The sequence below is a fragment of the Vicugna pacos genome, chromosome 34, assembly GCF_048564905.1.
Source record: "Vicugna pacos chromosome 34, VicPac4, whole genome shotgun sequence".
Taxonomy (NCBI): Eukaryota; Metazoa; Chordata; class Mammalia; order Artiodactyla; family Camelidae; genus Vicugna; species Vicugna pacos.
Window position 1 is genome coordinate 15,664,166 of NC_133020.1, and position 14,095 is coordinate 15,678,260.

Genomic DNA, 14,095 nt, shown 5'->3' on the forward strand with positions numbered 1-14,095 from the left:
CTTGCCCCGACTCTTTCCTTACAATGAATAATTTCCCAGGGAGTTCTCCATGCCTCACGTCAATAGATTTCAGGAGTGGCCACCCCACCGGTCTTCAAGCTGGAATTCCTACTCAGAGTTGTTAGAATCAGACAGGACAGAATGTACTAAACAACACACGAATGGGTGGCTGTTGTAGGAATTTAGAGGAGAGTAGGATCTGGTAGAGGTGTATGTGGACCAAACAACAGAATGAAGAGGCCCCTAGTGTTTATTTCAGTGTGACTTCCCACCGTTCAGTACTTAACATGGGCACAGCAGAAAATGGACAGTCAATAAATGTGCCGATTGAATTAACGATGAGGTAGAAATAACCCGGCAGGGATGGGTGGACTAAAGCATTGCTGAAAATGAGTCAGAGGGCCAGAAGTTTGAGACAGAGGTAGCTGAAATTATAAGGGAATGAACACTTGAAGAGAAAAGAGAAGTAAGGGGTTATCTAGTCACCTTACTCGTGCATATACGTGTGGGAACAGTCACACATGTAGACATCCTGTTTATATCTTCTGTTTAACTAGGATTCTCTATCCCGTACGTATGTAGGTGTTTTTGTGTCGGAGCATTGTTATTTCTAGAGTTTTCTCTATCTCATAAATTTTAAAAATCATTTGTTTGAATTGTTCATTAAAATTGGAGGATAAAATTTTGAATTTATCTTCCTTCTGTCTGTCTATGTATCTATGTATCTATCTAAATTTCTAGATCCTAGAGGTTATAAATTCTGTGACTATAACAGCTCTTTACAATAACTAGATTTTTAAACAAGTTTCTATATCAGGTTGGGTATCTAGCAATATGCTAGGGTCCTGCAGTGACTGCTATAATAAGTAAGCCACAGTCTATGACTTCAAAGAGTTCAGAGTTCTTGGGGAGGTAGAGTAAGGAGATTACATAATATGAAAATCAGATCAGTTCCTTTGGCTTTTATTTATCAATTACGATATAAAACATGAGAAGAACAATTGACTGATGAGATTTTATCCTTTCTTTTTTATAAATTGAGGTAGAGCTCACATAATGTAAGATTAACCACGAGCCATTCTTAAATGTACGATTCAGTGGCATTCAGTATGGTTCATCCTATTTTAAAGAGCTCCAAAGGAGACAAAAATAGCAATAGCGCAGACTCTAGAGAACTGAAGTAGCTCACTCTCTAAATACGCCACGTTACATGGCACCCAAATTGTTTCTGTTCTGACGATGTCCATTTCTGCTCGGTGTGCGCTCAATGCTGGGCACGCTGCTCATCCATTCAGCCTATGACCTATATGCCTTTAATAGAATTTGCATAAGGGGTTAATATCTGATTTAGAATTCTCCCAATGGTGTATTTTCTTTGGTGTTTCTTACGACTGTAAATTCCATATGGGCACGTAACATAACTATCGTGTCCATCACTGTATCTCTAGAAGAGAGCCCAGCACAGAGATTGTTTTAAAAGCATATATGAATGATTCATTACCTGCTCCCTGGATTCTTATTTTCACTCACTCCATATCACTTCCCTCATGTCATAGCAGTGGTCATATTCTCTGGTGCACCCAGCAAAGGCTTGGAATTGCCATTGTCCCTGGAGCTAAACGTCAAATTCTGACCGTTTTGCGCACTGATGACGGCAGCTGTGGTTGGGTCGCACGAGAGGTGGCGCTGTTGCGCTTCATCATGACGGCATCGGCACCGGGACGCGCGGCCCCTTCATACCCGTCTAGCAATCGCTAGAGAAGGAAATGAACAAGTTGATCGGCAGCAAGTCCAGCTTTTACAGTTTCGGCAGAGGTTTCCCGCTGGCTCATGTGTGGTGAGTCCCGGAAACCTCAGTGCCCACAGACTTTCCTTTGTGGGAGCCCGCTCGAACTCCATCCTTCGCCGGCAGCCACGCCCCACAGTGGGAAGGAGGGACTGAAAAGCATTTCCTTTAGGCAGGTACAACTTGCCCTGCCCAAAACGGCCTTTTTTTTTTTTTTTTTTTCCCTCCCTTTACCTGGCTGGGCCGGTTTCATCTGAAATACAGAGTGACCGGAGGAGGGACACGGTAGTGAAAGGGGTTTGGGGGCATGAAGGGTGGAAGGGGATTGCAGTGATGCAGCTAGGTGTGGACTTAGACATTTGGGAAGAAACAGAGAGAGGTGGCCGGTTGTGGGATGGTTGCGAGTGGCAGTTTCTATTTTTTGTGAACAAAAACGATCACCAGGTGAATGAAATCTGCGAATCTGTTATTTCTTTGGAACAAGCGTCTTGTAGGTTTTGGCTTTTTTTTTTTTTCCTTAAGAAAAATTAAACTTGCCTCAGCAATTCTGGCAAGAAGAGAGGCAGCCGGAAAGCTAAAGGATGAGCAGTCTGTGTGTGTTCCTGGAGAAGAGGCAATCAGAGAGGGGGACAGAAACAAGCAAAGACAGGAATAACTTGTCACAGGACGCTACAGACGCTCAGATGTGTGGCCCTGGGCTCACTGCTCTCTGCTTCAGCATCCTTATCTGTTAAGTATAATTAATAATGTAATTACCTCATAGGGCTGTTGTCATATCTAAATGAGGTAATATCTGTAACCATGCTTAAAAATTTTAGTGAGATATGCTGTTCTTTGTTCACGGAATTTCGGTTTTCTTAATTTGTCTTCTCTCTCTCTCTTTTTTTTTTTTGCTTCTTTATTGAAGTATAGTTGCTTTACAGTGTTATATTAGTTTCAAGTGTACAACACAGTGATTCAGCATTTTTATAGATTTTACTCTATTAAAAGTTATTACAAAATAGTGGCTATAATTTCCTGTGTTGTACAATATATCCTTATCGCTTATCTATTTTATACAAAGTAGTTTGTATCTTTCAATCCTCTACCCCTATCTTGCCCCTCCCCCTTCCCTGTCCCCACTGGTAACCACTAGTTTGTTTTCTATATCTGTGAGTCTGTTTCTGTTTTGCTGTATACATTTATTTTTTAGATTCCACAAATGAGTATGAATACAGTGTTTGTCTTTCTGTCTGACTTATTTCACTATGCATAATATTCTCTAGGTCCATCCATGTTGCTGCAAATGGCAGAATTTTATTCTTTGTTATGGCTGAGTAATATTCCATTGTGTGTGTGAATATATATTCCCCTGTAATTTTGATGACTATCTTTAGTGTTATATTTGGATTTCTTTGTGTGTGTGTGTGTGTGTATGTATCTATTTTAGGTTTTTGTTTTGTGGTTACCATGAAGTTTACACATAGCAACTTTACATGATTTTTTAAAGTTGATGATAACAAGTTAAAATGCAACCCTGCATTTATCACCTCTCCCCAACACACGTTGAATGTTATTTACACCATATTTTATGTCTTTTTGTTTTGTATATTACTTAACTATGTATTGTGGATATAGATGCTTTTACTAATTTCATCTTTTAAACTTCCTACTGGCTTTATAAGTGGTTGATCTGTTATCTTCACTGTATATTTGCCTTTACCAATGAGATTTTTCCTTTCATCATTTTCATTTTCTAGTTGTGGTTCTTTCTTTTCTGCTTAATGAAGTATTTTTACCATTTCTTGAAAAGCTGGTTCAGTGATGCTAAATTCTTATAGCTTTTGTTTGTCTATAAGTATCTCTTTTTCAGAACTGAATGATGGTCTTGCCAGGAAGAGTATTCTTGGTTATAGGTTTTCTCCTTTCACTATTTTAAATATATTATGCCACTCCCACCTGGTCTGCAAAGTTCCTGTTCAAAAGTTAGGTGATAGTCTTACAAGAGTTCCCTTGTACATGGTAATTGCTTTTCCCTTGCTGCTTTTATGATTCTCTCTTTAATTTCTGCCATTTTTATTATATAATGTGTCATGGTGTGGCTCTTTTTGGGTTTATCTTGTTTGGGACTCTCTGTGATTCCTAAACCTGGATGCCTCCCCCCACCCCGTTTATGGACGTTATCAGCTGTTATTTTTTTCAGTAAGTTACGTGCCCCTTTCTCTCTCTTTTCCCTTTCTGGGACCCCTATAATGTGAATGTTAGTACACTTGATGTTTTCCAAAGGTCTTTTAAGCTAACTTTATTTTGTTAAAATTATTTTTCTGTTTTCTGTTCAGCTTGGTTGATTTCCACTACTCTGCTTTCTTTTTTTTTTTTAAATTCTTAAAAATTTTTTTTTAAATAGAGGTACTGGGGATTGAACCCAGGACCTTGTGCATGCTAAGCATGTGCTCTGCCACTGAGCTATTACCCTCCAACCTACTCTGTCTTCTAGTTTGCTAATCCATTCCTCTGTATCACTTAGTTTACTATTGATTCCTTCTAGTATATTTTTTATTTTAGTTATTGCATACTTCAGTTCTATTTGGTTCCTCTTTGTATTTTCTAACTCTTTACTGAAATTCTCACTGTGTCTATGCATTCCTCTCCTAGTTCATTGAGCATATGATCTTCACCCTGAACTCTTTTTTGGATATATTGCTTATATCCATTTCCCTTAGTTCTTCTGGGTTTTCACCTTGTTCCTTCATTCGGAATGTATATCTCTGTCACCTTATTTTGCCTAACTCTCTGCTTTTATTTATATGTATTAGGTAGTTTGTTTATACTTTCTGATCTTGGAGAAGTGGCTGATATAAGAGCCATTTAACTCTGCTCACTAGAGTTAAATGCTTTAAGGGTGCCCCCGTGTGGGCTCATGGGACCTTCCGTTGCGGTGAACTGACTACTGTGGGTGAGCTGGTAGGTGGGTCTTGCCCTAGCCCATTTGGCTGCCAAATCCTGCCTCGTTTGGAGGATGCGGGCCCACTGGTTGTTGTGGCTGGGTCCTAGGGTGGTGGCTTTGGGGCTTCGGTGGGGAGAAGTCCCGGGGCTGGTGCCAGCTTGCTGTCGGGTGGGCGGGGCTGTGACCCCATGTGGCTGGTTGCTTGGCCCATGGAGTCCCCAGACTGCTGATGATCAGCCAGTGGGCAGGTGAGCCCCTGGTGCTAATGAGCTAGCGGGAGGGTTCCAAAATGCTTCTTGCCGGCACCAGTGTCCTTGCGGTGGCACAAGCGCCCCACAGTGACCACTACCAGCATTATATCCCCAGAGGGAGTCCCCATTGCCTTTTGGGGAGGCTCTCCAAGATCAGTACATGAGTCTAACTGAGGCCCCTTTCAAATGACTGCCTCTGCGCTGGGTCTTGGAGCATGTGAGATTTTGTGTGCGCCCTTTAAGAGTGAGTCTTTTTTTCTTACAGCCTTCCAGCTCTCCCTGTGCAAATCCTACTGGCCTTCAAAGCCAGACATTCTGGGGGCCAGTCTTCCTGGCGCAGGAACCCCAAGCTTGGGAGCCCAGTGTGGGGCTTGGAATCGCACTCCTTGGTGAGAACCCGTGCAGTTGTTATCACCCTCCAGTTTGTGGGTTGCCCACGCAGGGTTGTGGGTCTTGACAACGCCGTTTTCTGCTCCTCCTGCCCATCTCATTGTGGTTCCTTCTTTGTATCTTTAGTCGTGAAAAAAATCTTTCCTTCTTGACTTCAGGTCATTCTCATCGATAGTTGCTCTGTAAATAGTTGTAATTTTGGTGTGCCCATGGGAGGAGGTGAGCTCAGGCTCTTTTACTCCACCCTCGTGGTCACACCACCTCAATACAGCCAGCTCTTAACAACAGCATGATCATAGCAACTTGAAGATAGTGATTAAATTTTTTAGACCTACACTTTTAGAATTCTCAGGTATAAATTACTGGCAAAAATGATAAATGAAAGGGAAATGTGTTTTAAATTTTTCTTTTACAGCTGTTAACTACTTACAGCTTCGGTCATAGTAAAGTACCCCATTTTATATACTTAACAGTGGTTCTTAAAGTTGTCAGGTAACAAAATACATAGAAATATGGAGATGCTTCCAGAACATTGGTCTAACTTAGAATTATTATATGTATAAAATTCTAGGCTATGTTAGAATTCTACTAACAAGAGTTTGTAGCAGATGCTAAAGTTTAAGAAAAAAATGTGTTTCAAAGTGTACATTGTAGCCATAGGGAAAAAAATCTCAGTAATACATATATAATACTCATATTTTAAGCCAGTTAGCTTCCTGGAAAAAGCTTCAAAACGATTACCTTTCATCTTATTATCAATTTTGAATGATTTAACCAAACGTACTGTGTTGTTGGGTAAATGTGGGCTGTTGCATTGAACAATCCAGGAGACATCATTAAGGATGAAAAATAGTTGCCAAAGAGGATCATTTGGAGTTCAGAGAGGATGATCCTAAGCACCTTTTTTTCCCCCTGACAATAAGGAGCTGTCAGGACCAATTGTATGTCAAAGCCACCCCTAGTTTGTGTCATTAGAATAAACTCCTCCAAAGTTCCTTTTAAGTCAGATGGGTTGGCTTTGCCCCGACAAGGAAGGCTGCTGCCGACCTCTGCCTAAGCGCCGTGGGACGCCTCGCAACCTGCGCCCAGAGCTGGTACTGCTTCTGGCTAGTCAGATGCTACAGAAGCAGGAAAGGACCTGTTTATCTGAGCAGAAGAAGTGACAAGCCTGGCATGTGGTTCAAGGAAGGGGGAGGGGAGCTGAGGGAATGCTGAAAATCTCTCTTGACTGCCTCATTTTCCGTCAGATCTGTAGGTAGAATCCACAGCTCCAGCCAGTCTGGTCTGAAGCTGCCCTGCCCCCACCTCTGTGGTCTCTTCTCCGCAGGTCTCAGGGCCTGACCCCTTTGGTGTTCCTTGGGTTTCTTTGGGTTGTGTCTGAGCGTGAGCCAAAAGGAGTTTCGGTGGAGGAAGAAATAAGCAGACTGTTCAGTAAAATGATCCTGAAGCCCTGCAATGGCAGCAGGGAAAGCACAGCTGGAATGCGAAGTCTTTTCAGCCTTGGAGGTGTCTGTGACAGACACCCCGAGGTCCATCCAGGCACCTGTCAGCCCAAGGGCCCGGCAGGCAGGAGAAACTAGGAGAGTCTGGGCACACTATGAATGCTAAGACCTAGGGATCTTCCTCCTTGTCCTCACCGCCCCCAAAACTTAACCTAATAAACAGAGACCCCATATCCAGTCTGCCTTTTGAAGGTGGAAAACTGTAGTGAGAGAGCACCCGATGGACAATCAGGATGCACGATGCAGGTCTTAGCCTAAGCGCTAATTAGCTGTTGGAACACTCTTAAATTCTGTGCTCAGTTTCTCCGCCATCAGAAAGTTATGGAGGTAAGTGTTTTTATTTTTTGGGTGTTGCTTTCAAGGGGCTCGTCTGGTGGTCCCTGTTTAGAGTTCTATGGAGTTTGGGCGGCATCTCACGGTGTCCTTGTAAAGCAGAATGAGAAACGGAAGGCACGGTTGCTGTTTTTATAGTTTCTTTAGCGGGCAGGTGTGACTGCGTTGGCACAGAAGGTACAGTGCTGGTTTCCTCATGCACAGCGTGCGAGGAGAACGGCTTTTTGACACTGAAAGTTGAACCTGCTGTGTTTGCATCCTCTCTTGAAGCCTAAAGAGCTCCCATAACACCAAGTGACCTTGATTTCGCTCCCTGTCTTTTCTTGTCCTCACCCGTTCCACTCTTAGGATGGCCTGATAACGGATTCATGATCAAGGGTCCCACGCCTGATTAGATCTAATTGATTTTCTGACCCTCGGCAATTCATGCTTTCACTTAGGTCTTAGTTTCCACATGCGACATGAAGTTGTTAAAATAGCCATGGATTATTCTGAAGGGGCTTTCTGTTATAAAAGCGAAGACAACTTTAAAGAATATTCCCACTTTGCACAATTGGGAAGAAAGAAATGCAGATTAACCAAAGGTGAATGTACAATTGTCTATAAATCACCTCCCTTTGGCCACCTCCACCTCTAGCTTTCCAGCTCTGCTCTTCTTGGGCTGATGCTGAAATCGATTATTTTTAATTCACCAAGTTAATATTGACTGGGAAATAGAGGCAACCGGACTTAAAAATAGAAGTATAAACTTAGGTTATCTACAAACAGATGAGCAATAAAGATTTGACAGTATATCGGCAAGGCCACAGGCTGTGGGTTTATAGAGATTCAGATAGTGAGTGAGATAAATCGCCCACAGAAAGTTTGCTGAGACCTGAGCTAGAACTCTGTGCTAGACGGGAAACCCCGTATCTCCAGACCTGAATTACGGGGTTAACAGCGATATTGGGGGCTGTATCTTTGTGGCTTTTATTTAAACCTCGATCAAACCTACTTTGTGTGCCCAGGGAGCAGTAATTTGTGTGTGTGTGTGTGTGTGTGTGTGTGTGTAGGTTTGCAATATAGAAACATTTATGCTGATAGGAATTTAGAGACATTACTCTTTGGATGTCCTCTCTAGTCCCACCCGTTCATGGCAACCTAAGAAATTCAGACCAACTCAGGACTGTCAAAGAAAATAAAGAGGGTTCTGACGCTGGGAGCTATCGAACGCGGAGCCGCATAGTCTGTGTTCTTATCCAGATGTGAGAAAGACCCGTCGTGAGCTTGTGTTACCTTATAGGGCACGTCTGACCAGCCTTTAGGAGGCGTGGACTGTCCACCCTGTTCTGGAACTGATTTTCTCAGAGGCAGAACGCTCTGTGGTATCATCAAATCGTACACAAAGTCTGATGTAACCTTTAGAGGCCATGGAACTGTCAGTGTTACCGTCAGCAACAAATGAGACTTATACACAGAAAACTACAAGATATCACTGAAAGAAATGGAAGAAGAGCTTAGTAAATGGAAAGACACCCTGTGGGAAGTAGGAGGACCTAATACCGTTAAGAGGGCAGTACTCCCCAAGTCAATGGACGTTGTCAATGAAATCTCTCCCGGAATTCTAGGTGGCCAAGCAGATTCTAAAATTCACATAGGAAGGAACACAAGGGACTTAGAATATTCCAAACAATCTTCAGAAAGAGAATAAAGTTGTAGGACTCCTAGTTAATAATTTTAAAACTTACTCCAAAGCTACAGTAATTAAGACCCTGGGTTATTGGCATAAGGAATAAGGGGAGTCTGGACTTCAGACTCTGGGCCTTGTACCAGCGGACCCCAACTTCCAGGCCTGCAGCCTCAGATGGGGTGACAACACCAGATTTCCTGGTTCTCCCGCATACAAACGGCGGGTGGTGGGACTTCTCAACCTCCAGCTTCTTGTGAGCCAATTCCTGTAATAAATCTCCTTTTACATATGTCTTTCTACATATATCCTATGGGTTCTGTTTCTCCAGAGAACCCCGACTAATACAATGAATGAAACCTGACAACTTGCTAAGTGAAAGAAGCCACAGAGGGTGACAAAGTGTATGATTCCATTTATGTGAAGTATCCTAAATAGGCAAATCCATAAAGACAGAAAATAGATTAGCGATGCCTAGGGGCTTGGGGCGGGGAGGTGGGAATTGGAGAGTGACTGCTATTGATTCAGGGTTTTTTTTGGGGCGGTAGTGATGAAAATATTCTAAAATTAGATAGCAGTGATGGTTGCACAACTTTGTGAATAAAAAACCACTGAATTGTACACTTCGAAAGGGTGCATTTTATGGTATATGAATTGTAGCTCATTCAAATAAGACAAACTCAAAAGCAATAGTAAAGGTAATTCTGATTATGAAAAAAAGAAAAAAGGATTTTTGAGAATCTGCTAGGGAGGCAGAATAGTACAATGCAAGAACAGATTTTAAAGCCACAAGACCTGGGTTGGAACTCCAAATCCCTACTTACTAGCTGTGTGATCTAGAGCAAGTTACTTAACCTCTCTGTGACACAGTTTCTTCATCCATATGTAAAGTGCTTAGAACGGGTCCTAACACATGGTGAGTGAGCGCTATATAAGTGTTTACCATTGTAACTCTATGCCATAAAATGTACTAGCAAGCAAAACCCGGTATCAAGGAAGTTGTGCTGAGCATAAATATCAGTTAAGGGTGGGGTCCAACGTGGATTATTTCACTGGGTTTATTGTCTGAACTCTGCTCCATGCTCTCTCATGGAAAGAGCCTGGGTTTAGCAGAAAAGAAAGGAAAGAGAATGTGGGTCCAAGGATACAAATACTGAATTTAGTCTTCTTGCCTGGGTCCTGGAGAAAGGTCCAAAAATATGTTAGGAGAGACAAATAGAAAAGGCAACTTGAGCAAGGAATGGTGGAAAGCACTTAATATATTTTTGTTGTTCAATTTAAATAAATGTCAGGCAAAAATTCTGACGGTTCGCCTCTGGAATTTAGACACTAACTTCATGATCTTTGTTCTCTTGTTCCGTTTTGGTTGGCATCTTTGTTGCTCTTCCATTTCCAAAAGTAAGATCAAACAAACCCTTAAAGTTCATGTCCCAGGACAGATGAGGAACCCAGGAGGGTGGCAGATGTTTAAGGCAATGTTCGAATGCCTTTGCTTTAAACTGCTTTCTGCATCTTTGGAAGGGTGTGCGTACAGCTGTTGACTTTTCCGTAGATTCGTATGTGTTGACAGCAATTAGAGATTCTGCTCTAAGGACTGGATGGCTTACTCATTTTGAGGGAATGATATAAGGTATTAAATTCCTTACTTAAAAGGGTAGAGAAAAACTCCATTGTCTACCTTTCCTCTGGTTTTACCCTCCTGAATTTTCTTTCTCCTATGTAAATATGTTATATATACTTGGTCTCATCATAGTTTTGCTTTCTTGGATGTTCTTCATTGGATATCAAAAAATAATTATAATGCCTTATATGTTTACTCTTGAGATATTATTTCTCGATGATTTACATACAACCCTCTGACTGGCTTGCTTAAGGTCACACACAAGATTTTGCTGACCCAGGATCATAACTTAGATCGCACAACTCCTTTGCCTGTATTAGGAGCAAATTCTTCCCTCTCACTGTACATTTCTTCAAGAACTTTCTATTGAGAAAGAATCTAGATGAGGAAAATATGACAAATTCCAGTGCAGAAAGCAGCTGAAGCCAAAATGAAGATTAATTATACTTCATAATATAACTACACAGATAATTATATGTCTCATTATACTGGATACATTCTATATCCATGCTGATATAGAAATAGCAGTATTTAAAATTCATTTGATATCAGATTTTTCTCCAAAGTGAATCTCTTATCACCTTTTTAGCTGTTTTAACTTTTGTCTCCCTAAAGATTAGTAGCAATGACGTGTCAGAGGAGAACTGTGAGCCATACATGATGGGGCAATGATACAGCTGGCCTGAAGTTCTCTCAGATATGTGAACAACAGCTTAATAGATCCCCAGATTATTTACTATAACAGATGTGAAACAATGAGCTTTAGAAGTGATTACATAATTTGCTCAAGAGCACACAACTAATTAACAGCAGAAAGGAGTCCACTGGATTTCAGAAATGCACGGGGCTGTACTTCTGACACTTGTAATAAAAACGGAAAGCGAGCCGAAGTGTAGGAGCATGCCGTTTTTGGCCTTTATGGTGGAAGATAGAAAAGATCTTAAGGAAAAAAGCATCTGAAAGCAGAGCATCTTTCTCATGCCTGCAAGCTTAGGGCAGGGGCGTGAAGGACAAAGGCAGGTGGCTGAGGTGGGGCCCGCTGCTGGGCTGCTTTGTGACTGGTTTAAGATATTAAGCAGCCAGCCATTCTCAATGAAATAAATTCCTTCACAGAAACCTCTAGAATAATGTTTGATCAAATATCTTGGTACGGCCTAGCCAAACTGACATGTAAAATTAAGCATCACACTCTTTTTGATGAAAATTTTAATTTTTTTCTATCTTTTTTTTAATTGTAGAAAATTTCATATCTATACAAAAACAGAAGAAAACAAAAGGTTTGGATGGGAGGATGACTATGCATGTGTTAATCACCCAAATTCAACAATTTTCAACACATGGCCAATCTTGTTTCATTTATATCTCTACCCACTTTCTTTCTTCAAGTCCTGGGATATTTTGAAGTAAATGTATATTTTTGCTTTCAAGAGAAATAGATAACAGTACAATAAAAATGTTTTTGTGTGTTCAGAATCATCTTCCATTAAAATCAATCTTATAAAAAAATCTTATAATTGACTCCTGGGAGAGAAATTAGTTGGTCGAGATTATGAATGTCATTAAGGCTCTTTATTTACATATTGCCAAATTTGTTTCCTTAAATATTGAAATTTAGACACCCTGTCAAAGTGTAAGAATGAGCTTTTTTAACTGGGCTCTTTAATGCATCAAAGTTCTCACTTTCATTTTTTAATTTTCCTTAAGTGGATAGGCAAAAAAATTGCACCTTGTTTTTCTTTTAATATTTAACTAAGTAGGTAATAGTATGACTTAATTTCTAGTTAAGTTGAACATCTTTAATCTTCCTCCCTTGTGCTTCCATATTTGTTACACATTTTGGTTTGGTGAATTAGTTTTCTTCTGTTTTTCACTTTCCACGATTATTTATTGACATCTTAATTATCTTTATTTATTGCTATAAAATTTCTATGTTTTTATTCTTTGCTTGATTGGTTGATCTCGCTTTGTGATTTTTTTTTCCTATTGGAAGAAATCTTTTCTTTGTAACATAGCAAGTCTTTGCCAATCCATTTTAACTTACACTGTGATTTTTTTATGTTTCTTAAAACCTACAGTCATTTTCCCAAGTAAAATTTATTTTTGCACAGGGATGAAGCAAAGATCTAAATTTTTTTTTGCCAAATGGGTACACTGTAATATGCATATTATGCATAACGGAGCTTGGCAGTTCTCCGCACAAGTTATATTTTGGTCTCTCCTGGGAAGCATTCCTTCTTTTCAGTGCTGATGGGTGAAACCATAATCTGTAGGGTTCATAATCACCATGTTCTCTTCTGGGGCTGGGGGTGAACCCCAGCATTGGTATTTTTTAAAAAGCTCAGTAAGAGATTCTAATGTGCAGCTCAGTTTGAGAATCTGCTTTTTTTTTTTTTAAAATGCTGACTTCTTTATATTAAATTTCTAAACATGTGATTTATTTCTGGGATATTTGCGTGTTCTATTAATCTGTCTGTCTGTTTTTCAGTGTCATTGTGTGTGTGTCTATGGGTGTGTGTGTGTGTGTGTGTGTGTGTGTCTCGGGCTTTGTTGTGTATTCAGGCCTAGAGCCTGCCCCCGCCCTCAGCTCAAATATTGATTTGTGTTGTTTTTGACTCCATGCTGGGATGTTGCTAGTGCCCGTCCTCATTTGCTGGAGCCCTAAGTTTCCAAACAAATCAACTTGAAGAGCGGTCCCTGAGCTCCTCACCTTAGTCCTCTCATTCACAGCTAAACATCTCAGAAAAGCTCCCCAAACACATCTTCTCCACATCCTCACTTTCTGTTTATTCCCTGAGCCACACCACTCTGACTCTGCTGCTGCTCTGAAACTACTCTTTCTGTGGCCAAGAGTGACCTCCACTTTGCCTGCATCCACCTGTGACTTTTCCCTCTTACCTCTCATCAGCTTTCCGACCAGTCGTCTGAGTGAGAGATGTGAGACGAACTAGGCTGCAGAGGTGGGCGGTAGGTAAAGGTGGGCAGTTCGGTTATAGAGTCAAATGCAGACAAAAAACTTGGGTTTTTAGTGGGGTGAGCAGAACACGGGGGCAAGAGGTGCAGGGGTGTGTGCTTAGACGTGAAGCAGAGTTGGGGTGGGGGGGTGGTCATTATTCAGACACTAGGCCGGCAGGGGTGTTGATCTGGGGGATGGTCTTCCCATCTGTAGCAGAACTGATGCAGGAAAAACAGATGTGGGGCATGAGGAGGGCTGTGTCCCAGGTCTCGGTTGAGCCCCTGGGACATGTCCCACCAAGTGTGGGTCCTTGGCTTCATGCAGGAAAGTATTCAAGAGCAAGCCCCAGTTGAGTAAAGGGAGACTTGCTGAGAGAGGTACATACTGCATAGAGCGTAGGCTGTTTCAGAAAGCAAGAGAGGCCGCAGGGTGTGGGGGTTGGGTGTTCAGGTTGAAGTAGAAGCAAGCACACACTCCACAGACAGAGTGCAGCTGCCTTTGAAGAGGACGGAGCGAGAGAGGCGGCCACGAGGTGTGGTGTTGCCAGTTTTTATGGGCTCGGTAGCTTCATATGCTAACAAGTGGGAGGACCATTCCAACTTCCCTGGGGAAGGGGCTGGGATTCGGAGGAACTGAGCCACCGCCCACCCTTTGACCTTTTGTGGCT

At 41.6% G+C, this 14,095-nt stretch overlaps 1 protein-coding gene across 1 annotated transcript in view; it reads left to right on the forward strand.

Moving 5' to 3' along the window:
- Nucleotides 1-1,648: 1,648 nt before the first annotated feature.
- Nucleotides 1,649-14,095, forward strand: part of STYK1 (serine/threonine/tyrosine kinase 1) — a 33,635-nt gene continuing 21,188 nt past the window's right edge. Inside the window, exon 1 of the mRNA XM_006199863.4 lies at nt 1,649-1,837. The gene's annotated coding sequence lies outside the window, so the exon portion shown is untranslated. The remainder of the gene's footprint in view (nt 1,838-14,095) is intronic.